Raw genomic sequence first — 22,979 nt, forward strand, 5'->3', positions numbered from 1 at the left:
CCCCTCACCAGTGCAGAGGGAGGAGCAGTCAGAGCCTGGGAGACCTGCCTACCTGGAGCTGCACCCATCTTTGAGGCCATGCTCTGTTTCCTGGAACCTGAAATGGATTTACGTATTCTACACATTTCATAGAAATGAAATCACATAATGTGTCACATTTTGTCCGGCTTCTCTCACTTGGCATAATATTTTTGGGTTCATTCGTGTCATAGTACATACTAGGACTTCATTTCTTCTTATGGCTAAATAATATTTTATGTATATACCACATTTCCTTTATCTATTCATCTGTTGATGGGCATTTGGGTTGTTTCCACCTTTTGGCTGTTGTGAATAATGCTGCTATGAACATTTATGTACAAGCATTTTTTTGAGCATCGGTTTTTTATTTTTTGGGGTTATCTATTTAGTAGTGGAATTACTAAGTCACTTATATTCCCACCAGCATAGGTAAATCTATAGGAACAGAAAGCAGAGTAATGGCTGCCAGGGTCTGGGGAATGTGGAGTAATCACATAATGATATGGGGTTTTAGTTTCTTATGATGAAAATATTTTGGAACTAGATTGAGATGGTGGTTGCAAAACCCTGTGAAAGTACTTAATGCCACTGAATTTTGTTTAAGATGGTTTCATTTTTCTTCACATTTCTGCCTATGCTTTATATTTTCTGTTGTTTTAAAAATTATAGCCATCCTAGTGAGTGTGAAGATACCACTACACATAAATTAGAATGTCTAAAATTAAAGAGACAGACTATATGCAATGGACTGAATGTTTGCACACACACCCCAAGTTCATATGTTAAAATTCTAACTCCCAAGGTTATATTATGAGGTGGGGCTTTGGGGAGGTAATTAGGTCATGAAGGTGGAGCCTTCATGAATAGGATTAGTGTCCTTATAAAAGAGACCCTTACCATGTGAGGCTTCTTAAAAGACTGCTTTCTGTGAGAAAACAGGCCCTCACCAGAAACCACATGTGCAAGCACCTTGATCTTGGACCTCCTAACCTCCAGAACCATAAGAAATAAGTTTCTGTTGCTTATAAGCCACCCAGTCTATGGCATTTTGTTATAGCACCTGAATGGACTGAGAGATCATACCAAACAAAAAAGAGGACATGCTGTATGATTTCATTTATGTAAAACTCTAGGCAATGCCAACTTACCTATATTGACAAAAAGCAGATCAGTGGTTGGCTTGGGGATGGGCGGGTAAGAGGGAGTGTGAGGTGGTAAGGAGCAGGAGGGAGGAATTGTGGAATTACAAAAGGCTATAGGGAAACTGCTTGGGGGTGATGGAGATGCTCACTATATATATATATATATTTTTTTTTTATTTTGAGACGGAGTGTCGCTGTTGTTGCCCAGGCTAGAGTGCAATGTTGCAATCTCAGCTTACTGCAACTTCCACCTCCCAGGTTCAAGTGATTCTCCTGTCTCAGCCTCCCAAGTAGCTGGGATTACAAGCATGTGCCACCATGCCTGGCTAATGTTTGTATTTTTAGTAGATATGGGGTTTCACCATGTTGGTTAGGCTGGTCTCAAACTCCTGACCTCAGGTGATCCACCCACCTCGGCCTCCCAAAGTGTTGGGATTATAGGCATAGGCCACTGCACCCGGCCTATATGCTCACTATCTTAATGATAGTGTTGGATTCACTGGTGTATACATATGTCAAAACATCATTTTGTATACTTTAAATATGTACAGTTTATGTTATATTAAATAACATTTTAAATAATGGTTTCTTGAAAAATTTTGTACATGTATTTTGGAGACTATCTGCCCATTTATCTATCTCTACCTCTATATCTATATAGTTATACAGTTTTCTCTTAGGTATATACCTCGGAAAAAATTACTGAAACATGCATACATATGTTCAGCTGTGGCAGGTATGTCCAAATAGCTTTCCAAAGTGGTTGTAACTATTCACATTCCCATGATCTGTATACCACTTTCTATCCAGTAAGAGTTCCATAGTTACAGACAAAACAGAAAAAATAGGATATGTGTGTGTGTGTATCTTGAATAGCCAAGATATGAACCTAAAATTGGATCCTGTAGGTTAAAAAACTAAAACCCAAGTTAAATTCATAGTCTGAGCATGCCTCTTCTGTGACAGTTGGTGTATTCATCAACAGTGGGAATGGAAATGAGACAGTTGAGCAGATTATTATGAATCCGAGTGCTTTGAAACCACAAATCTCACTGAGCCTCCCTTACTAGCAAAAGAGCCCCCTTTCTTCCTATATGAACAAGTTGAAATTCTCTGGTTTGAGGATTCTTTTTTTTTTTTGAGACGGGGTCTTGCTCTATCCCCCAGGCTGGAGTGAGTGCAGTGGCGCGATCTCGGCTCACTGCAAGCTCCGCCTCCCGGGTTCACGCCATTCTCCTGCCTCAGCCTCCCAAGTAGCTGGGACTACAGGCGCCCGCCAACACATCCGGCTAATTTTTTGTGTTTTTAGTAGAGACAGGGTTTCACCATGTTAGCCAGGATGGTCTCGATCTCCTGACCTGGTGATCCGCCGGCCTCGGCCTCCCAAAGTGCTGGGATTACAGGCTTGAGCCACCGCGCCCGGCCTCTGGTTTGAGGATTCTTTATGATAACATCTGAGACAGTTACATGGCAAGGAATGCCAACTTATTTCAAGACCCAGCTCTATCACCTCTTATTTCCTCCAGGCCCATAATTTGAATCAGATACCATCAGAAACTCTGAACCTTAATAATAGAGAATAAACTTTTTATTTATTTTTTATTTATTTTTATTTTTTGAGACGGAGTCTTGCACTGTCCCCCAGGCTGGAGTGCAGTGGCTTGATCTCGGCTCACTGCAAGCTCTGCCTCCTGGGTTCACGCCATTCTCCTGCCTCAGCCTCCGAGTAGCTGGGACCACAGGCGCCCGCCACCACACCCGGCTAATTTTTTGTATTTTTTTTTTTTTTTTTGAGACGGAGTCTTGCTCTGTCTTCCAGGCTGGAGTGCTGCAGTGGCGCAATCTCGTCTCACTGCAAGATCCGCCTCCTGGGTTCACGCCATTCTCCTGCCTCAGCCTCCCGAGTAGCTGGGACAACAGGCGCCCCCCACCACGCCTGGCTAATTTTTTATATTTTTAGTAGAGACGGGGTTTCACTGTATTAGCCAGGATGGTCTCGATCTCCTGACCTCGTGATCCGCCCGCCTCTGCCTCCCAAAGTGCTGGGATTACAGGCGTGAGCCACCGCGTCCGGCCAGAAACTATTTAAGTTTTTAACTTAAACTATTTAAATTTTTAAAGGCACTTTTCTGTAGAGATCTTGTAAAAACAACTCTTATTTTTTAAGCCTTTCCACATAGTTTAGTTGCTTCTTCACAACTTACTGCTCTTCATCCAATTTAGTATATAAATTACTAATTCTAACTGCTTCTTCTCATCTCCATTTCCTCATAAGTGTTCCCGTGCCACGTAAAACTTGTATTAAAGAAATTCGATCTATATTCTATTAACGTAATTCTCAGGTGCAGTCGGGACCCTAAGAGAATGGAGGTGGTGTTTTGCTGCCCCTCCACCCTTTAAAATTGCAGAGAGGTCACTGGGTTTCTCCAGCTCTTTAGCATCTGCTGTGAAAATTAATTGAGCGAGAGAGCCATACTTGTTTTCCTTAGTACCAGCACCCACCTGCAAAGTCTTGCTGGCTGCGAGGTTCTGCCGGAAAGCAGCTCTCAAAGGATTTGTTTCTGGAGGGAAAAGAACAGAAGCCTCTAGTTCGGTACTAGAGGACCTCTAACGTGTAGGGTGGAGGATGTTAGGAAACGTGTTTTACAAAGCAACCACTGTGTAGGATTTTAGGTTAGAAGTAGAACTTCTGGATCTGAAAAGAAGAATGGAGAAAAATAGTAACAACGGAATTGGAATCTAAAATCCCAACCGTCCCTGGGTGGGCTCGAACCACCAACCTTTCGGTTAACAGCCGAACGCGCTAACCGATTGCGCCACAGAGACTGACATGAACCGCTTGTTCTTGCAGATCATATTTATAGATACTTAGGTAAACACATGACGATTTCACCACCTAGAGTTCTGGTTCACCACTACCTGATTGCAAGTCTAGGTCTGAGTTGGGTAATTCTAAAACCTACAACATGAAACCATCCCTGCCATGTGACATTCAGATCCTTGCTTTCTTCCTTCCCAGTTTCTTAGCAGCAGCAGAAAGCAATTGACTCCCAAAGTCGAGACTCAGACACTAGTAAAATCAAATTTACTATTGGCTTGAGGAAGTGGGGAATGGAGACAGGGTGTGGTGAGTGTTGGGAGAATAGCTCATTGCTGATTTGAACTAGAGATCCACACTTAGGAAGTCAGCTTGATGTCCTTAAATCGGTAAAGTTTTTTGAAGCCCTGTTACATCACTTCTTTCTGAATTTCAAACCTACATGCTAAGTGTTTGTTCAAAGAGGTAAGTTAAGTGTGGAAGAGAGCTCTGAAGCTCTCCCTGAATATGATTCTCAAGCTTAAATATCCCGTGGGAAAGTACTAAATATCCCATGGGAAGGTACAAAGACATCTGGGACCCGAGAGAGAGCAAGTTGAACAAATAAGCAGCTCCCCCCCCCCCCAACGCCGCTCCAAACAATCAAAAGTATCCCTGATGGGTCATGGCTTTTCATAGGGAATCACTAATTTACGATTAGTTCGATTATATTTAAGTTTTACACCAAAACATGCACCAGATCTATCAGTTATTTTGACTCAAGAAAATCAATTGTAGTAATGAATGTAATTCCCACAAGTCCTTTGGCATTTGCAAAGCTGTTAACTTTTTAAAGTTTTCTACAGTCTGGACAATTTTTATGAAATCCTCTAATATTTCCACCAGTAGCTTCCATGACATGTTCAGAGGTTTCTATTACAGAAACCCAGACCACACATACATCTCACTTAGGCTCAGAAAACAGTGTCACACCCAATATTGTAAGTCAATACAGTTAAGTCTTTCAAATAGCAACAATTTAGTTGACTCTATGTAAAAGACCAGGTCAAAATGAACTTTATAAAAGGGAAAATAATAGGATGTTATTCTCTGGCTGGATGGTCAAGCAGCCCCAGATGGAAGACTTCTATGTCTCCAGTATACTTATTGGGTTTATTCAAACATTTCTGTTAAAAGTTCCAGTGGCGAGATTTGCTAGAAACTTTGAGAGACATTGAAGAGGCCCTGGATCCACAGGGTTGGAAGACTTTCTTTTTCCCTTAACCTTTCTTAAGAGGTCCTCATAAATAATTATTTGAAAAAAAAAAAAGTGAGACATGGTAGTTGCATGACCTAAAAGGGGTGTAACTGCAGTAATCCATGAACTGAACACTGGCTCAGCTACTTGAATGGCAAAGTAACTGCCTACTACCACTTTAAGTAGAGCTCAAAAGGGCTGAGAATGCAGATCAGACTAGTGATGAACACTGTTTATAAACAGAAGGATCATGCCAGGAAGAGGCATAGGCTGGCAAGAAAAGAATGGGAATGGTGCATACTCTGTGAAATCAAAATTAGAGAGGCACAATTGCAGTGGGATAAGAAAAAATGTACAGCCAAATGTCAGTGTAGAGAACATATATGAAAATATCTTTCCTGATATGCACAGAAGCTGTAGGGTGAAGTAGACAGAGCTCTTCAGTTTCCTTTGGGGGAAGCCATAAGACTCACAATAAGATCTATACAGAAATGAACAAACGGATGAAGAGCGGAGCTGATCTGTGGGAAAGAGAAAATGGGAAAATTTAGATATCAAATCTGGGCACAGAATATAGGGGCATTCTCAGTATGTTTCTTGTTATTTTGAGATGAGATTGAGACCATCGGCTAGAACTCTATCCTGACACCCAACCGCCAAAAGCCCTTTGGTCAGCTTGGCTGTTGTGTTTCACCCACTGATTCCTTTAACTCCACATTTCCACCCTTGCTGCCAGGGTGTTCTAACTAGCTGAATCTCGATCCATTTTATACATCCAGAATAGGCAAGCAACTCGAACATGTTGACAGTAAGCAAACACACACACACACACACACACACACACGCCAAAACACATGCCCCCAATATAATCCCATTAGAAAATAGGCAAAGGACATTTCCCAAAAAAAGACATGGGAATGGTCAACCAACAGTTGTATGAAGAAAATGCTCAGCATCACAAGTGGTCAGAAAAATACAAATCAAAACCACAATGAGATATCATCTTACCCCACTTAGAAGAGACATTATTTAACAGACAAAAGAAAACACCCTAAAACCTAACAAATCCAGATCATGAGGCAGAAACAAGGAAGGTCTTAGACACCGTTGGCAGAAAGGTAAATAAGTACACTCACCATAAAAAAACAGCATAGAAATTTCTCAAGAAAAGCAGGCTGGGCATGGTGGCTCACCCCTGTAATCCCAACACTTTGGGAGGCCGAGATAGGCGGATCACCTGAGGTCAGGAATTTGAGACCAGTCTGGCCAACATGGTGAAACTGTGTCTCTACTAGCAATACAAAAAAATTAACCAGGTGTGGTGGTGTGTGCCTGTAAGCTCAGCTACTTGGGAGGCTGAGGCAGGAGAATCGCTTGAACTTGGGAGGCAGAAGTTGCAGTGAGCCAGGATCATGCCATTGCACTCCACCCTGGGCTGGAGCAAGACTTCGTCAAAAAAAAAAGAAAGAAAGAAAGAGAGAGAGAAAAGAAAGAAAAAGAAAGAAAGAAAGAGAGAGAGAAAGAGAAAGAAAGAAAGAAAGAAAAGAAAGAAAGAAAAGCAAACAAAGGTACAACTTCTGTAGAATCCAGGAAACTCACAGCTGAGTATTTATCCAACGCAAAGGAAATCCGGATATCAGACAGATACCTGCGCCCCCATGTTTAATGCAGTACTATTCACAATCACAGAAATATCGAATCAACCTAAGTGTCCATCAGCTGCGAAAAAGAGAGAGAAAATGTGGCATATATACACCATGGAATACTATTTGGCTATTGTATTAGTCAGGGTTCCCTAGAGGGACAGAACTAACAGGAGAGAGAGAGAGACAGAGAGAGAGAATTAATTATATATTATATATATCTTATTACATAATTTATATGATATATATTTATTATGTTATATATTATATAAAAATATATATTATTTCTAAAATATATTATAAATATATAATATATATTATATAATATATAATTATATAATAAACTCCATATATATATCTCCTATTAGTTCTGTCCCTCTAGGGGACCCTGACTAATATATATGGAGTTTATTATATAATTATATCATAAATTATATATACATAGAGAGACAGAGTTTATTAAGTATTAACTTACACGATCACAAATTCCCAAAATAGGCTGTCTGCAACCTTGAAGAGAAAGGAGAGTCAGTCTGAGTCTCAAAACTGAAGAACTTGGAGTCAGATGTTTGAGGACAGGAAGCATCCAGCACGGGAGAAAGATCCAGGCTGGGAGGCTAAGCCCGTCTCACGTTTTCACATTTTTCTGCCTGCTTTATATTCACTGGCACTTGATTTGATTGTGCTGACCAGATTAAGGGTGGGTCTGCCTTCCCTAACCCACTGACTCAAATGTTAATCTCCTTTGGCAACACCCTCACAGACACACCCAGGATCAATACTTTGCATCCTTTTTTTTTTTTTTTTTTTTTTGAGACGGAGTCTTTCTCTGTCCCCCTGGCTGGAGTGCAGTGGCGCGATCTCGGCTCACTGCAAGCTCCACCTCCCGGGTTCACGCCATTCTCCTGCCTCAGCCTCCCAAGTAGCTGGGACTACAGGCGCCTGCCAACACGCCCGGCTAATTTTTTTTTGTATTTTTAGTAGAGATGGGGTTTCACCGTGTTAGCCAGGATGGTCTCGATCTCCTGACCTTGTGATCCGCCCACCTCGGCCTCCCAAAGTGCTGGGATTACAGGCTTGAGCCACCGCGCCCGGCCTACTTTGCATCCTTCAATCCAATCAAGTTGACACTCAGTATTAACCATCACAAGTACACCCCTTGTAAACTCAAACCCATACACGTCTTCTGAGATCATACATAGTCTTCAAATAAAGACAATAATAAGGTCATAATTATGCCTAACATAATACAACTATCCTTTGTACAACCAGAAATGCACCAATCCCCAACCCAAATACTATTACACAAAGTTAACATACTTAAATGCTGATATGAAGTCAATAAATCTTATGTCACATGATAAAGAAAAAGGAAATAAAATGATATTTTCTTAGTACAAGTGTATACATGCACAAACATGTTTTTAACAAAAGAAGGAGGAAATACACATGACAATTACAGTCCTCGTTTCTGCAGCTGGTCACGTGGTGATAGCTGGTATTGATGACTACCCTCTTCTACTACTCATTCTGTATTCTCTTTGCCTTCAGCAAGCATCTCAGCAGTTCATAGTTTTTTTTTTTTTTCCTGGTGGAATGACCCAAACTTTCATTCTTGAGGGATCTGGACCATTTGTAGTCTTGCCTGGATTGGGCGGTTGTAGTTTCCCATTGACTATAATCATAGGGCAGGGTAATACTAAGAGATGCCCTAATGGATCTCCTGTATTCCATGCATACTCTTCCTTACCTCCATTATAGAGTAGTAGACTGATTTCATCCTGATAGTCCAGATCAATCACCCCAGCCAACCCTATAACTCCCTTCTTAGCCTGTTGACTTAAAGGTAGGAGGAGCCCAAAGTGTCTAGGTGGCAATCTCAGCTTCTGGTTTAATGGAATCGTTCTTGTGTCTCCTGGTGGCAGTGTTCCTCCCCCTGGAACTAAGACCTCCAGGCTAGCAGAACGTAATGTCATGGGAACAGAAAGAAAAATTTTGCTTGTGGAACACTATGGGTGATGGTAAGTTGTGCCATTTCCACTTCCATCCCTTGATTCCTGGAGCTGTGAATCCTGGCTATGGGAGAAACACTACCATATATTGGATGCTGATTTAGAGCATACATGGCTTTCTAGAGAACTTTGCCCCAGCCCTGCAAAGTATTGTCACCTAGTTGGCATTGTAATTGTGACTTCAAAAGGCCATTCCACCATTCTATCAATCCAGCTGCTTCAGGATGATGGGGAATATGGTAAGACCAGTAAATTCCATGAGCACAAGACCACTGCCACACTGCTTTTGCCATAAAGTGAATGCGTTGGTCAGAGACAATGCTGTGTGGAATACCATGATGGTGGATAAGGCATTCCATGAGTCCACGGATGGTAGTCTTGGCAGAAGCATTGCATGCAGGATAGGCAAACCCATATCCCAAGTAAGTGTCTATTCCAGTGAGGACAAAGCTTTGACTTTTCCATGATGGAAGAAGTCCAATATAATCAACCTGCCACCAGGTACCTGGCTGATTACCCCAAGGAATGGTGCCATATTGAGGACTCGGTGTTGGTGTCTGTTGCTGGCAAATTGGGCACTCAGCAGTGGCTGTAGCCAGGTCAGACTTGGTGAGTGGAAGTCCATGTTGCTGAACCCATGTGTAACCTCCATCCCTGCCACCATGGCCACTTTGTTCATGGGCCCATTGGGCGATCAAAGGGGTGGCTGGGGAAGGAGGCTGAGTGGTGTCCATAGATTGGGTCATCCTATCCACTTGATTATTAAAATCCTCCTCTGCTGAGGTCACCTGTTGGTGGGCACCTACATGGAATACAAAAGTCTTCACAGTTTTTGACCACCCAGAGAGGTTCATCCACATACCTCCTCCCCAACTTTCTTTGTCACCAATTTTCCAGTCATGCTTCTTTCAAGTCCCTGACCATCCAGCCAAACCACTGGCCACAGCCAGTGAATCAGCATATAATCACATATCTGGCCATTTCTCCTTCCATGCAAAGTGCACAACTAGGTGCACTGCTCAAAGTTCTGCTTACTGGGAAGATTCCTCTTCACCGCTGTCCTTCAGGGGTATCCTAGAAAGGGGGGGCTGTAGTGCTCCAGCTGTCCACTTTTGTAGGGAAAAGAGAGATCAGACTGTTACTGTATCTATGTAGAAAGGGAAGACATAAGAGACTCCATTTTGAAAAAGACCTGTACTTTAAGTAATTGCTTTGCTGAGATGTTAATTTGTAGCTTTGCCCCAGCCACTTTGACCCAACCACTTTGACCCAACCTGGAGCTCAAAAAAACATGTGTTGTATGAAATCAAGGTTTAAGGGATCTAGGGCTGTGCAGGACGTGCCTTGTTAACAAAATGTTTACAAGCAATATACTTGGTAAAAGCCATCGCCATTCTCTAGTCTCAATAAACCGGGGCACAATGCACTGCGGAAAGCCACAGGGACCTCTGCCCTTGAAAGCGGGGTATTGTCCAAGGTTTCTCCCCATGTGATAATCCGAAGTATGGCCTCATGAGATTAGAAAGACCTGACCATCCCCCAGCCTAACACCCGTAAAGGGTCTGTGCTGAGGTGGATTAGTAAAAGAGGAAAGCCTCTTGCAGTTGAGATAGAGGAAGGCCACTGTCTCCTGCCTGCCCCTGGGAACTGAATGTCTCAGTATAAAACCTGATTGTACATTTGTTCAATTCTGAGATGAGAGAAACACCGCCCTGTGGTGGGAGGCGAGACATGTTTGCAGCAATGCTGCCTTGTTATTCTTTACTCCACTGAGATGTTTGGGTGGAGAGAAACATAAATCTGGCTTACGTGCATGTCCAGTCATAGTACCTTCCCTTGAACTTAATTATGACATAGATTCTATTGCTCAGGTTTGTTGCTGACCTTCTCCCTTATTGTCATGCTGCCCTCCTACTACATTCCTTTTTGCTGAAATAATGAAGATAATAATCAATAAAAACTGAGGGAACTCAGAGACTGGTCCCAGTGCAGGTCCTTGGTATGCTGAGTGCTGGTCCCCTGGGCCCACTGTTGTTTCTCTATACTTTGTCTCTGTGTCTTATTTCTTTTCTCAGTCTCTCATCCCACCCGACTAGAAATACCCACAGGTGTGGAGGGGCAGGCCACCCCTTCAACTTTTGGGTGGTGCCTGCATATTGAGCAAAACCATCTGTGAACCAGACCCTAGTCTTCTCTTCCTCTGTCAACTGATCACAGGGAACTTTTAATGAAGCCATCGGTGCAGGCTGGGGGAAAGAAGGCTGGGTGGCAGGAGTGGAGACCATGGCCATTTGAGCCACTTCCTCATGTAATTTACTTGTGCCTTCAGGACCTGCTCAAGCCTGATAACATATATACCACTTCCATTTGATGATGGGATGCTGCTGTGCATGACCGACTTTATGGCTAGATGGGTCAGAAAGCACCTAGTTCATGATAGGTAATTTAGGTCGCATGGTGACTTGACCCATACTCAAACGTTCAGTTTCCACCAAAGCCCAGTAACAGGCCAAGAGCTGTCTCTTAAAAGGAGAGTAGTTATCTGCAGAAGATGGCAGGGCCTTGCTCCAAAATCCTAGAGGCCTCTGCTGTGATTCACCTATGGGGGCCTGCCAAAGGCTCCAAACAGCATCCCTATCTGCCACTGACACTTCAAGCACCATTGGATCTGCTGGATCATATGGCCCAAGTGGCAGAGCAGCTTGCGCAGCAACCTGGACCTGTTGCAGGGCCTTCTCCTGTTCTGGACCCCACTCAAAACTGGCAGCCTTTCAGGTCATTTGATAAATGTGCCAGAATAACACACCCAAATGAGGAATATGTTACCTCCGAAATCCAAATAGGCCCACTACAACCCTTCTTGGTTGTAGGAGGGGCCAACTGCAGCAACTTATCCTTCACCTTAGAATGAATATCTCAACAGGTCCCACACCATTGGACCCCTAGAAATTTTACTGAGGTAGAAGGTCCCTGAATTTTTGTTGGATTTATTTCCCATCCTCTGGCACGCAAATGTCTCTTGAATAAGTCCAGTGTGTTTGCTACTTCTTGCTCACTGGATCCAGCCAGCATAATGTCATCAATGTAATGGACCAGTGTGACATCTTGCAGAAGGAAAAAGCGATCTAGGTCTCTCCAAATACGATTATGACACAAAGCCGGAGAGTTGATATACCCTTGAGGTATATTGCTGGCCTTGCCAGCTGAAGGCAAACCACTTCTGGTGGACCTTCTGGACAAGAATGGAGAAAAAGGCATTTGCCAACTCAATGGCTGCATACCAGGTACCAGGAGATGTAGTAATTTGCTCAAGCAATGAAACCACATCTGGTACAGCAGCTGCAATTGGAGTCACCACTTTGTTAAGCTTACGATAATCCACTGTCATTCTTCAAGATCCATCTGTCTTCTGCACAGGCCAAATGGGAGAGTTGAATGGGGATGTGGTGGGAATCACCACCCTTGCGTCTTTCATGTCCTTGATGTCACCATCAAGGGGTGTGATATTATTTTTTATTTACTATTTTTCTAGGTAGGGGCAGCTCTAATGGCCTCCAATTGGGCCTACCCACCATAATAGCTCTAGCAGTCAGGGAGCCAATGTGGGGGTTCTGCCAGCTGCTAAGTATGTCTATGCAAATTATGCAATCTGGCATTAGGGAAATGACCACAGGATGAGTCTGGGGACCCACTGGATCCACTATAAGTCGGACTGAGGTAAAACTCCATTAATTACCTGACCTACATAAGCCCCTACTTTAACTGCAGGGCCACAGTGACATTTTGGGTACCCTGGAATCAACGTCAGCTCAGAGCCAGAGTCCAGTAGTCCCTGAAATATCTGATAATTTATCTTTCCTCAATGCATAGTTACCCTGGTAAAAGGCTGGAGGTTTACTTGGGTAAGGATTGGAGAAAGATTCATTGCATAAATTGTGGGTAATGTAGTGGGGTCCTTCCTCAAGGGGACCTGGCCTTCCCTTCATTCAAAGGGTTCTGGGTCTGTAAACTTGCTCAAGTCTGGAAATTGATTGAGGGGCCATGATTCTCTGTTTTTATCATTCAAATTAGCCTTTTGTCCCTTTGACATAGAATTCTCCTTATATAAATTAAGTAGGAATTCAGTAGACTTCCTACCAATTTCACTTCTAGGAACACAGTGATTAATTAGCCAATGCCAGAGCTCTACACAAGTCAGACTATTGTGATTGCTGCTTTGTCTCTGCTGTCCATTATGGTAGCTACACCCATCTTGTCTTTGATGATTGAGTGCCACCTCTTGGCCCCTGCCACCTTGGGATTCAATTATTCCCATTGCATGTAAATTTTGTAGTTGGGTGACTGCAGTTACCACTGTTAGATCTGACATATAGAGAAGAGTAATTACAGGGCTCTTCAAAGATGCAGGTGCTGCCCTTACAAATCTATTTCACAAAGCATTAATTGCAAGGGCATATCTTCTGGACCCTCCCAGCTGGGATGAGTAGGTCTAAAGTGACTAATTCACTCCACCATCCCAATCTCCCTAAGCTTTTGGATCCCTTCCTGTACATTAAACCAAGGGAGATCAGGCATTTCCACCTTGTTAACAGTGGGCCATCTTTTAATCCATATTTCAGCTAACCAAGCAAATAAACTATTAGAACCCTTTTTTTTAACTCCCTGAGCTGCAACATTAAATGGAGGGTCCCTACTTAGTGGGCCCAAATCAATAAATTCAGCCTGATCCAACTCTATGTTCCTTCCACCATTATCCCATACCCTCAATATCCATTCCAATGCCTGTTCTCCAGATTTCTGTTTATATAAATTAGAGAACTCAAGCAGTTCTTTTTGAATGTAGTGCAACTCCTCATGGGTCACACTCTCAACCTCACCTCTAGGGGCCTGCCAGGACTTTAGTCTAGTTATAGGTCTAGAAGCAAACAGAGGTGTTGGGAGTGGCTCCTAAGGAGAATCAACATTATTTTGTCTGGCAACTGCCTCAGAGGAGGTCATCACTGTTGCCTTAGGCAGCACAGGGTTTATCTCCTCAGACAAAGGTGGAGAGGCTGATGGCAGCATGGGTCAGGGAGGGGATGCTTCCACTACTGGGGATGGGGAAGCTGTTTCTTCTGGCAAAAAAGGTTCATCAGAGTTTACAAGCTCAGTGTCTCCAGCTTCATCAGGGAAATCCCACACATCCCCATTCCAAGTTGCAGGGTCCCATTCTTTTCCAATCAATGCCCTCACTTTAACAGTAGACACCTGGCAAGGCTGTGCATGCACCTTTCGTTGCAGATCAGCCACTCACATAAGAGCTTGTGTCTGTTTTTCCACAATTTCAGCTCTTTCCCTACAGGAGATAAGACTCTCACTCAGGGCAATCTTAGCAGATTGGAGGCTCAGTATCTGCTTCTGAAGCTGGAAGACAGAATCCCTGAGTTCATCATTTTCTTTCATCAATTTGTCCACTGAACTTAGGAGCAAAAAAACAGCTTCATTACATTCCTTGGTTCTCCACATATGTTCAAAGGTATTATGTATAGAGTCACTAAACTCCTTGACTCTCACAAGTGGTGAATCAGGAGTGTCAAATGCATTTGTTTTGCATAACTTTCTAAACAGTTCATACCAAGGACTATCAGTTTTCTCCATAGTATTAGAAGTAGAGTCTTTAGCACTTTTGGGTCTAATCATATTAACCAGCTGACTCCAGAACCTCAAAACCAATGAGAGAGTTCCATCCTTAATATTCTATTCCTCTAGAACTACTTCTGGTACCAAAATCTGTACAAGTCACGGTTCCCTAGAGGGAAAGTACTAACAGGATACACACACAAACACACACACACACACACACATAGAAGTTTATTATTAACTTACACAATCACAAAGTCCCAAAATATGCTGTTTGCAAGCATGAGGAGGAAGGGCAGCTAGTCCACGTGTCAAAACAGAAGAACTTGGAATACAATGTTAAGAGGGCAGGAAGCATCAGGCATGGGAGAGAGATGCAGGTGGGGAAGCTAAGCCACTTTCCCCTTTTCACGTTTTTCTGCCGGGTTTATATGGGCTGGCAGCTGATTAGATTGTGCATACCAGAGTAAGTATGGGTCGGCCTTCCCCAGCCTATTGACTCAAATGTTTATGTCCTTTGGCAACATCATCACAGATACACCTAGCATGAATACGTTGCATCCTTCAATCCAATCAAGTTGACACTCATTATTAACAAACACAGCCATAAAAAAAAAAATGAAATCCTGTCATTGGCAGCAACATGACAGACACCGGAGGTGATGATGTAACATCAAATGAGCTGGGCACAGAAAGAGAGAGAGGGCAGGTTCTCACTATCGTGGCAGCACAAAGGGTTCACCCTGTGGAGGTAGAGAGTAGAATGATAGACACCAGAGGCTGGAGAGGGTGTGTGGGTGACCGGGATGAAGAGAGGTTGGCAAAATGGGTATGAGCATGTGGGTAGCTGGAACGAATACGTTCTAATGTTCTATGGCACACTAGGGCGACTAGAGGTAACAACGATGTATTAGAGTGTGTTTCCAAAGAGCTGGAAGACAGCACGTGAGATGTTCTCAACAGGTAGAGATGACAGATATGCACTGGATGGATGCCCTACATTCCCTCAGTTGATCATGGATCACTACGCAATGTACAAGCGTTACCACATGAAACAGGACTCCCATCAATATCATGTCGGCATGAATAAAAACACAGTCATGCTACAAGAGTGACTGTCAAAGCTCTGACTCCCCAGGGCCATAGCCCGTGGTCTCAGCTCCTCAAGTTCCAACGCCATTTCTACCAAAGCCGCTGACACCCGTGGAGCCCAAACACGGATTCTGAGGTGGTGGCTCACCTGGCGGCCATCACGGGAGAAAGACTGACGTGGCAAGTGGGCTTTACCGCTGAGAAAGAGTGGGAGCGAGGCGAGCACCTGAAAAGGAAGAGCTGTGAAGATGATGTTGCGAAGGTGTCATCAGCCAGGCCAAAAGGACAGCTGGGTGGAGGTAGGTAGCATACCCTCCAAACACCGGGCACTCCTTACACTCGGGACATGTGAGCGTGTCCGGCACCGGCTGCTCTCCCACGGGCGACGCCCCTCTGCCCCTTCTTCCGTGCCTCCTTCGACTGACTTACGGATGAGGCTACCACCCCGCCGCCCCACCTTGGTAACAACAACCCCCCCAAACAGGAGAGCGCGCCAGACACCAGCCCTTGGCAGCCTCCTGGTCCTGTTTCTCTTCATTGCCCTGCCACCGCCTCTGCCCGACGCATTTCACTTCAAGGAACACCGCCAGGCACCACGGGCTTGCAGCCACTCGCCCCACCTCTTCTCTTCGCATTTCACCACCTCGACCTCTCTCTCTCTCTCTCTCTCTGCCCCTCGCTGGCTCCCTACATCCAGAAAATGATGGCATGGTTGCCCTTCCAGTAGCAAGGAAGTCGCGACTCCGGGGAGTAACTCATCACTTTCCCCTAGTTGGTCACACAGTCCTTAACGCGACCACACCAGTGTACGTACGCGTGGCATGTGCACCGTCTATATTCACCGTGTTCCGGCCACTCCACACTCTCTCCCCTCATTCTGCCGGCACCACCACCACCATCACCATGTCGCATCTCCCAACCTAACCCCAATCCACCACTTTAGTCGAGGATGCTGCCTTGTTTCTCTCCCTCGGACCTCTTTTCATCTCAGCCCTAGACTCATGCCTGAGACGTGAATGTGCGTCCTGAAGGCGGCTTATTTATGTCTCGGGTCCAGTTGCATTCCCTACTCTTTTGGGACGTGGGACGTGACCTCCAGTCGCTCTGTCACGATGTCTCTCCCACCCTGGGCTGCTTGCCACCTCACCCCAGCCCCACTCCATACTCTGACCGCCCAGCCCAAGCAGCATCCCAGTCTCGCGGGCGGGGGTCCCCTTTGACCACACAGACTTCGTTCCTGCCCAGACCAACCTGCTGAAAATGTACCGTTGCGACCAGGATTCAGGCTCAGCCCTCCCTCCCTCCCTCACCTTTTTCTCACCCCACCCGTGCTTTCACACAGACACACACACACACACACACACACACACACACACTCTCTCTCTCTCTCTCTCACTGTCTTTCTCTCTCTCTCTCTCTCTCACACACACACAGCCAACTCTCCCTCTCGCTGTCAATGCCCCTCTCTCACACGACTCATATCCCCCAACGCTGGCCTCCTTGAGGCTCTTCAGACACACACCAGCTCTGCCACCAGCTGGGATCCCTCCGACCGCATCGGCAGCCCGCGAGGTGCCCTAATGCCCCAGGCATCTGCACAACCTCCGTTTGACGGGACAGCCTCACTCCCAGACCTTGCAAGCCCGCCCCGTGCACCCCCTGGGCACCCTGGACTCCTTCTTCCAGCTCCCAGCAGGCGACATGCTTCTCTCCTCTTCTTGGTGTCAGCCCCTTGCCCCGGGCTGGGCTGGACGCCAGCCACGGGAACGGACACCTTCGTCCATCACTGTCACCCACTGACATCCACCCACATCACGCTGGCAAGCAAGCCAGCCTACCGTGGGGATGGCAAACATCTCTATCCCCGATAGGGTCTGGTCTCTGCTGGTGATCCGACTGTGGCAAGATCCCACGAATGACACGGGACAGGTTTGTGCGGTTGGTTGGACGTGTAGTTTGCCCCTACAGAGCAGTTTTGGCAAGAAGTCGGCTGACCTCTGCCATTGACTTGGGGAATCAGCCAAACAATAAGATCAATACGGGTTGAATAGAGGGTTGGAGAACTGGGCTCATCTGTGCTAAGGAGGGGATGGGAAAAAAGTTCCACAGCGAATCTTGGCGCTGGGGACAGGTACCATCTCCACATGTTCCTTGACATTTGGAGAGAAGACGGAGAGCGTAGGTCAGGCAATGGGAAGCAACCTTCGGCTGGAAGTCTATCAGGAACCCCAACCCCGCACATGCGCTTTGGTCAGCCTGGCCTTTGGGTTTTCCCCACGAACTCCTGCATGTCCACGCTTCAATGCGCGTGGCCAGGTTGCTCTAACTAATGGGACCTCTCAAGATTCATTTTCACATCCAGGATAGGCGAGAATCTCGAACCTGTCAACAGCGAGCGGGAGCCTGTGTACACACATGCACGTGTATGTTGCGGGAAGTCAGGGACCCCGAACGGAGGGACCGGCTGGAGCCACGGCAGAGGCACATAAATTGTGAAGATTTCTTCTTAATGTGGACATTCATCTGTTCCCAAATAATGCTTTTATAATTTCTTACAATTGTGTTAACTCTACAAATTGATTGTAAAACATGTGTGTTTGAACAATATGAAATCAGTGCACCGTGAGAAAGAATAGAATCACAGCGGTTTTTAGGGAACAGGGGAAGCCAACCATAAGGTCTGACGGCCTGCGAGTTTGGGCAAAAAGAGCCATGTTTTTCTTCTTGCAGAGAGCCTATAAAGGACGTGCAAGTAGGGAAGATGTCGCTAAGACAACCTAAGTGTCCATCAGCCGGGAAATGGATTAACAAAAATGTGGCATATAGACACCGTGGAATACTATTTGGCCATAAAAAAAGAACGCAATCCTCTCGTCTGCAGCAACGGAGGCGGAGCTAAAGGTCAGGATGGAACATCAAATGAGCCGGGCACAGAGAGACAGAGAGGGCAGGTCCTTACTCCAATCGCGGGAGCTCAAAAAAGTTCACCTGGTGGAGGTAGAGAGTGGAACGATAGACACCAGAGGCTGGAGAGCGTGTGTGGGTGACTGGGGTGAAGAGAGGTTGGTGAAATGGGTACGAGCACGCGTTTAGATGGAGGGAATGCGTTCTAATAATGTTCTATGGCAGAGTAGGGCGGCTAGGGGTAACAAGGAGGTATTAGTGTGTGTTTCCGAAGAGCTCCTGGAAGACAGCACCTGAGATGCTCCCAACAGGTAGAGATGACAGATACCCACGGGATGGATGCCCTACATCCCCTCAGTTGATCATCGATCACTACGCAATCTACACGCGTTACCACACGTCACAGGAATCCCATCGATATCATGTCCGCATGAAGAAAAACATAGTCATGCTGCCAGAGTGATTGTCGCAGCTCTGCCTCCCCAGCGCCATGGCCCCGGTCTCGGCTCCTCAAGTTCCGCTGCCCTTTCTACCAAAGCCGCTGACACGCGTGGAGCCCAATCGCGGATCCCGCGCTCAGGATCTGGCACGCCTTGGAAGAGCCAGTGCGCTTGCTGGCATGAGTGGCTCTGGCGGGTGGCCCAACCATTAGGCGCAGATCCCCCGCGGCCGAGACAGAAGTGGCCCGTCAGCCACCGGGCTTGGCTTGGCGGAAGCCGCTCTGCTCGAGAGTCCTGGCCCATTCCGTGGCCAGACGGGAGTGCGAGGGTGGCGGCGGTGGCGGTGGTCGCGGTAATGGCGGTGGCGGTGGCGGTGGTGGTGGCGGGTCACCTGGCGGCCATGGGAGGAGAAAGCCTGACCTGGCCAGTGGGCTTTGCCGCTGAGAAAGAGTGGGAGCGAGGTGAGCACCTGACAAGGGAGAGCTGTGAAGCTGATGTTGCGAAGGTGGCGCCAGCGAGGCCAAAAGGACGGATGGGTGGAGGTAGGCGGCGAGCGTTGGGGCGCACGTGGAGGCCGCCGGAGGTTGTGGCTGAGGCGCGGGAGAACGAAGCGAGCCTGTCGGTCAAAAGGGGAGGTGTGAAGGGGCCTGGCAGTCGGCAGGCAGAGCCAAAGAAGGAAGGCTTCCCTGACCGGGAATCGAACCCGGGCCGCGGCGGTGAGAGCGCCGAATCCTAACCACTAGACCACCAGGGAGGGACGGCTCCACGGCCCGGCTGGCGCCTCCTGGCCCCAGCGCCTCTGGCCCCAGCACTGGGCGCTGCCTTGGCGCCCGTCCCCTGCTTCGGTTTAAAACAAACACCCGCAACCAGCCCCCGCAACGCCGGCGGCAACCGGCCTGCCCTCACCAGCAGCTCTGGCCCTGTTCGAAGCACACCCTCCAAACACCGCGCGCCTCCTTCCCGGGCGCAGAGGCACGCAGCCACAGGCCAAGCTGCGACACGAGCTCCGCGCCCGGGACCTCCGCAAAAGGTCGGCCCGCTGCGTTGGCCGGGAATCGAACCCGGGTCAACTGCTTGGAAGGCAGCTATGCTCACCACTATACCACCAACGCCGCACGGCGCGGGCAGCCCCGCCACGCCGGCCCGGGGCTCCCACCGGCGCGCCGCCGACGCCCGGGGCAGCCGGCCCCGACGCCCGGTCCGCCCGCCCGCAGCAGGCCCCGCCAAAGGCCGCCCCGCGCCCCACCGGTGCAAAGCGAGCGCGGCTGCCCCGTTCCGCCCGCCTGCCTCTGGGGGCGCTCTCGCTCCCTCGCCGCCCCGGGCCGCCAGAGCCCTTCCCCACCAGGTGCCCGGCGGGGACACGGCCGGCGCCCACAGGGTCCTCACTCCTCCGCCTCCCACCGGGCGCCGGGCCCTGTGCGTCGCAGAAAGCCTCTTCCGACACCCACTTTGGGCCGGCAGCTCGTTGGGCGCCCTGGGGCCCACAGGAGGCCGCCCGGCTGCGGCGACCAAGCCGCGGGCGGGAAGAAAAGGCAGGAGGCCAAGGGGGCCCAGGAGGCCAAGGCGGCCCAGAGGGCCCAGGGGGCCAAGGGGCCAGGCAGGCCAGGCCCGAGACGGCGCCCTGAGACTAGCTGGAGGGCGGAGGAAGGAGAAGGAGGGCCCACAGGCCGGGTCCGAGGTGGCGGCCCAAAAAGGACGGCTGCCTCCCCGTCGGGGAATCGAACCCCGGTCTCCCGCGTGACAGGCGGGGATACTCACCACTATACTAACGAGGACGACGGCGACCGTCGCCGGGACGCCAGACCGCACTCCGACCACGGACGCCTAGCCCTGCCTTGATCCCCTCCCTCGACCGCAGGGACCCGCCGCGTGCTCGCCCTCCACCCGCCACCCGCCACCCGCCACCGTTGGCGCGACCTCCCCCGACACCCAACAAAGCACCCTGCGATCCCACTGGGACCCGGAGCCGGACCTCGACAGGTACCCGAGCGGCGTGGAACCTCTCCGTGCTGCGCCCTGCCTGCTGTCTCCAACGCGGGGATCGCGCCGGGGCAGGAAGAGGCGCGGGCGAAACAGTCAGGCCGCTGCTCCTAGGATGTGGTGGGCGCGCGCCCTGCGGGGTTCGGCTAGCGGACGCTCGGGGGCTGGGGCGTGCGGCGGCGGCGGCCGGCCCGACGCGGACCGTTTGTGTCCACGCCAACGCCGGCCGGCTACGTTCACTTGGCGCCCGCTCTGCCCGCGCGGTCCGTCGGTGGCGCACCGAACCCAGACAGGCGCGGGCCAAGGGCGCAGGCGTTCGCGCCAGGTCCCAGCCATGCCAGCGGCGACGCGCCCCGGCGCGCCGTCAGGATGGCCGAGCGGTCTAAGGCGCTGCGTTCAGGTCGCAGTCTCCCCTGGAGGCGTGGGTTCGAATCCCACTCCTGACAAGCCGACCTTTTGGCCCGCCCGCCGGAGGGCAAGGCCCATCGCAACCCCGGAGCACCTTGGGCCGGTTCCTGCCTTGAGCCCTTGCCCACTCTCCAAACTCCAGCCCCCTTGAAGCAAGCCTCCAAAACGCCGCCGCTTCTCAGGCACGTCCGTGCTTCCTGCCCACCCGCCGGCTGTCGCAGAAACAGCCCAGGACCATGCGCCAGCGCCCGCGACCCTCTACCAATTGCCCTTGGGACAGACGCCCTCCCCACCACCTCACACGCCCTCTTCCCTGGCCCCACACACAGCGAGCGACCGCGACCACCTTCCACGCTCTTCCCTGCCCATCTCCTCCGCCCTCCTTCTCCTCACTCGCCCAAACAGACACAGCACAGATTCTTCCCCTATTCCTCCTTTTCCCACCTTCCTCCCACCGGCCTCCGCCCACCGCCCACCGCCCACCGCCCACCGCCTTGAATCGCCGCTGCGCTGCCCAGAGGCGTCCTGGCGTGCACAGCCCGCCCGTTTCACCCTCCAACTTCTGACCGCTGAACAGCAGCGAGCGACTCGCTCTTGGAGCCGCACACACTTCTCCCACCAGAGGCACGCCATCCAACATCCTGTGCTTTCCTCCGACCCCTCGGACCCCGGCCGCGCATTCCATTCTCCCGACACCCTAGCCACGTCGCCGATCCCACCTCGCTACTCCTGCTCCCTTCCCGCTAACACCTGCCGGCCGGCCCACCTGCAGCCCGGACGCCCGCCGGCCAGAGGCAGCGGGGAACCCTGCACAGAGCCTGGCAGGCGAGTCCAAACCCGGAAAGGCAGCCGACGAGGAATCACCAGTGGAAGCCCTAGATCCCCGTCACGCGCCCACAAACGCCAGGCCCCGCCGGGACCAGCTCTGCGCCACACCGGATCCCCACGCGGGAAGCCGCGGCGCGGGCCGTCCCAGCCACACCCAGCGCGCCTTCTCCAGGGTCAGCCAGCTGCGGCTCTGCCACAGCGCTCCTCCGCTCCTTTCTCGCACTCCAGCCTCCCTACCAGCCCATGGGGCCGGACCCCAAGTGCGAGCCGGTGGGGTGGGTCAGAGCGCAGGAGCGGGGCGCCCACGGACTTGGTCTGCGTTTCGGAGCCGCACGCGGGGGCTGCGAGACCCGTCCCCCATCGCCGCCCCCGCTCGTTGACACCCCCACCCCCACACCCACCCGCAGCTGACACGAGCGAGAAGGCCGGCGGGGTCGGAAAAAAAAAAAAAAAACCCGCCCCCCGCCCCCCCGAAACAAAGAAACAAACAAAAACACACACAAAAAACTTTGGATCTGTGCCCGGGATCCGCGCTCAGCAAGGCCCGCCACAGCTCACCTGCCCACATGAGCATTCGGGCGCGGGCCACGGCTGCTCCTTCCCTTGGAGACCCCCGCGGCCAGTCTCTTGGCCCTGGGCGGCAGAGAAAGCGCAAGATGGGACGAGTCCGCCTCTCTCCCTCCGCTCTCCCTCCGCGCCGCGCCTCAGGTCCCTCGACGTGACGGGAGCCTCCCCTTCTGCTCGCCCCATCGGGCCAGCCTCTCGTGGACGCTCCAATAGGACGGAGGCCCGCGGCAGGCGGTGACCAGTGAACGGCGGCTGGTGGCGAGCTCCG

At 49.6% G+C, this 22,979-nt stretch overlaps 5 non-coding genes and 1 pseudogene across 5 annotated transcripts; 1 reads left to right on the forward strand and 5 right to left on the reverse strand.

Annotated features, from left to right (window-relative positions):
* Positions 1-3,915: 3,915 nt before the first annotated feature.
* Positions 3,916-3,989, reverse strand: TRNAN-GUU (transfer RNA asparagine (anticodon GUU)). The gene has a single exon. It is a non-coding gene; the product is annotated as a tRNA-Asn (tRNA).
* Positions 3,990-8,317: 4,328 nt separating this feature from the next.
* On the reverse strand, positions 8,318-19,231 carry LOC134734884 (uncharacterized; annotated as a pseudogene).
* Positions 19,232-19,610: 379 nt separating this feature from the next.
* On the reverse strand, positions 19,611-19,682 carry TRNAE-CUC (transfer RNA glutamic acid (anticodon CUC)). Its single transcript has one exon. It is a non-coding gene; the product is annotated as a tRNA-Glu (tRNA).
* Positions 19,683-19,968: 286 nt separating this feature from the next.
* On the reverse strand, positions 19,969-20,040 carry TRNAG-UCC (transfer RNA glycine (anticodon UCC)). The gene has a single exon. It is a non-coding gene; the product is annotated as a tRNA-Gly (tRNA).
* A 591-nt stretch (positions 20,041-20,631) lies between these two features.
* Positions 20,632-20,703, reverse strand: TRNAD-GUC (transfer RNA aspartic acid (anticodon GUC)). The gene has a single exon. It is a non-coding gene; the product is annotated as a tRNA-Asp (tRNA).
* Positions 20,704-21,271: 568 nt separating this feature from the next.
* TRNAL-CAG (transfer RNA leucine (anticodon CAG)) lies at positions 21,272-21,354 on the forward strand. The gene has a single exon. It is a non-coding gene; the product is annotated as a tRNA-Leu (tRNA).
* Positions 21,355-22,979: the final 1,625 nt, after the last annotated feature.

The sequence above is a fragment of the Symphalangus syndactylus genome, chromosome 12 (assembly GCF_028878055.3).
Source record: "Symphalangus syndactylus isolate Jambi chromosome 12, NHGRI_mSymSyn1-v2.1_pri, whole genome shotgun sequence".
NCBI lineage: Eukaryota > Metazoa > Chordata > Mammalia > Primates > Hylobatidae > Symphalangus > Symphalangus syndactylus.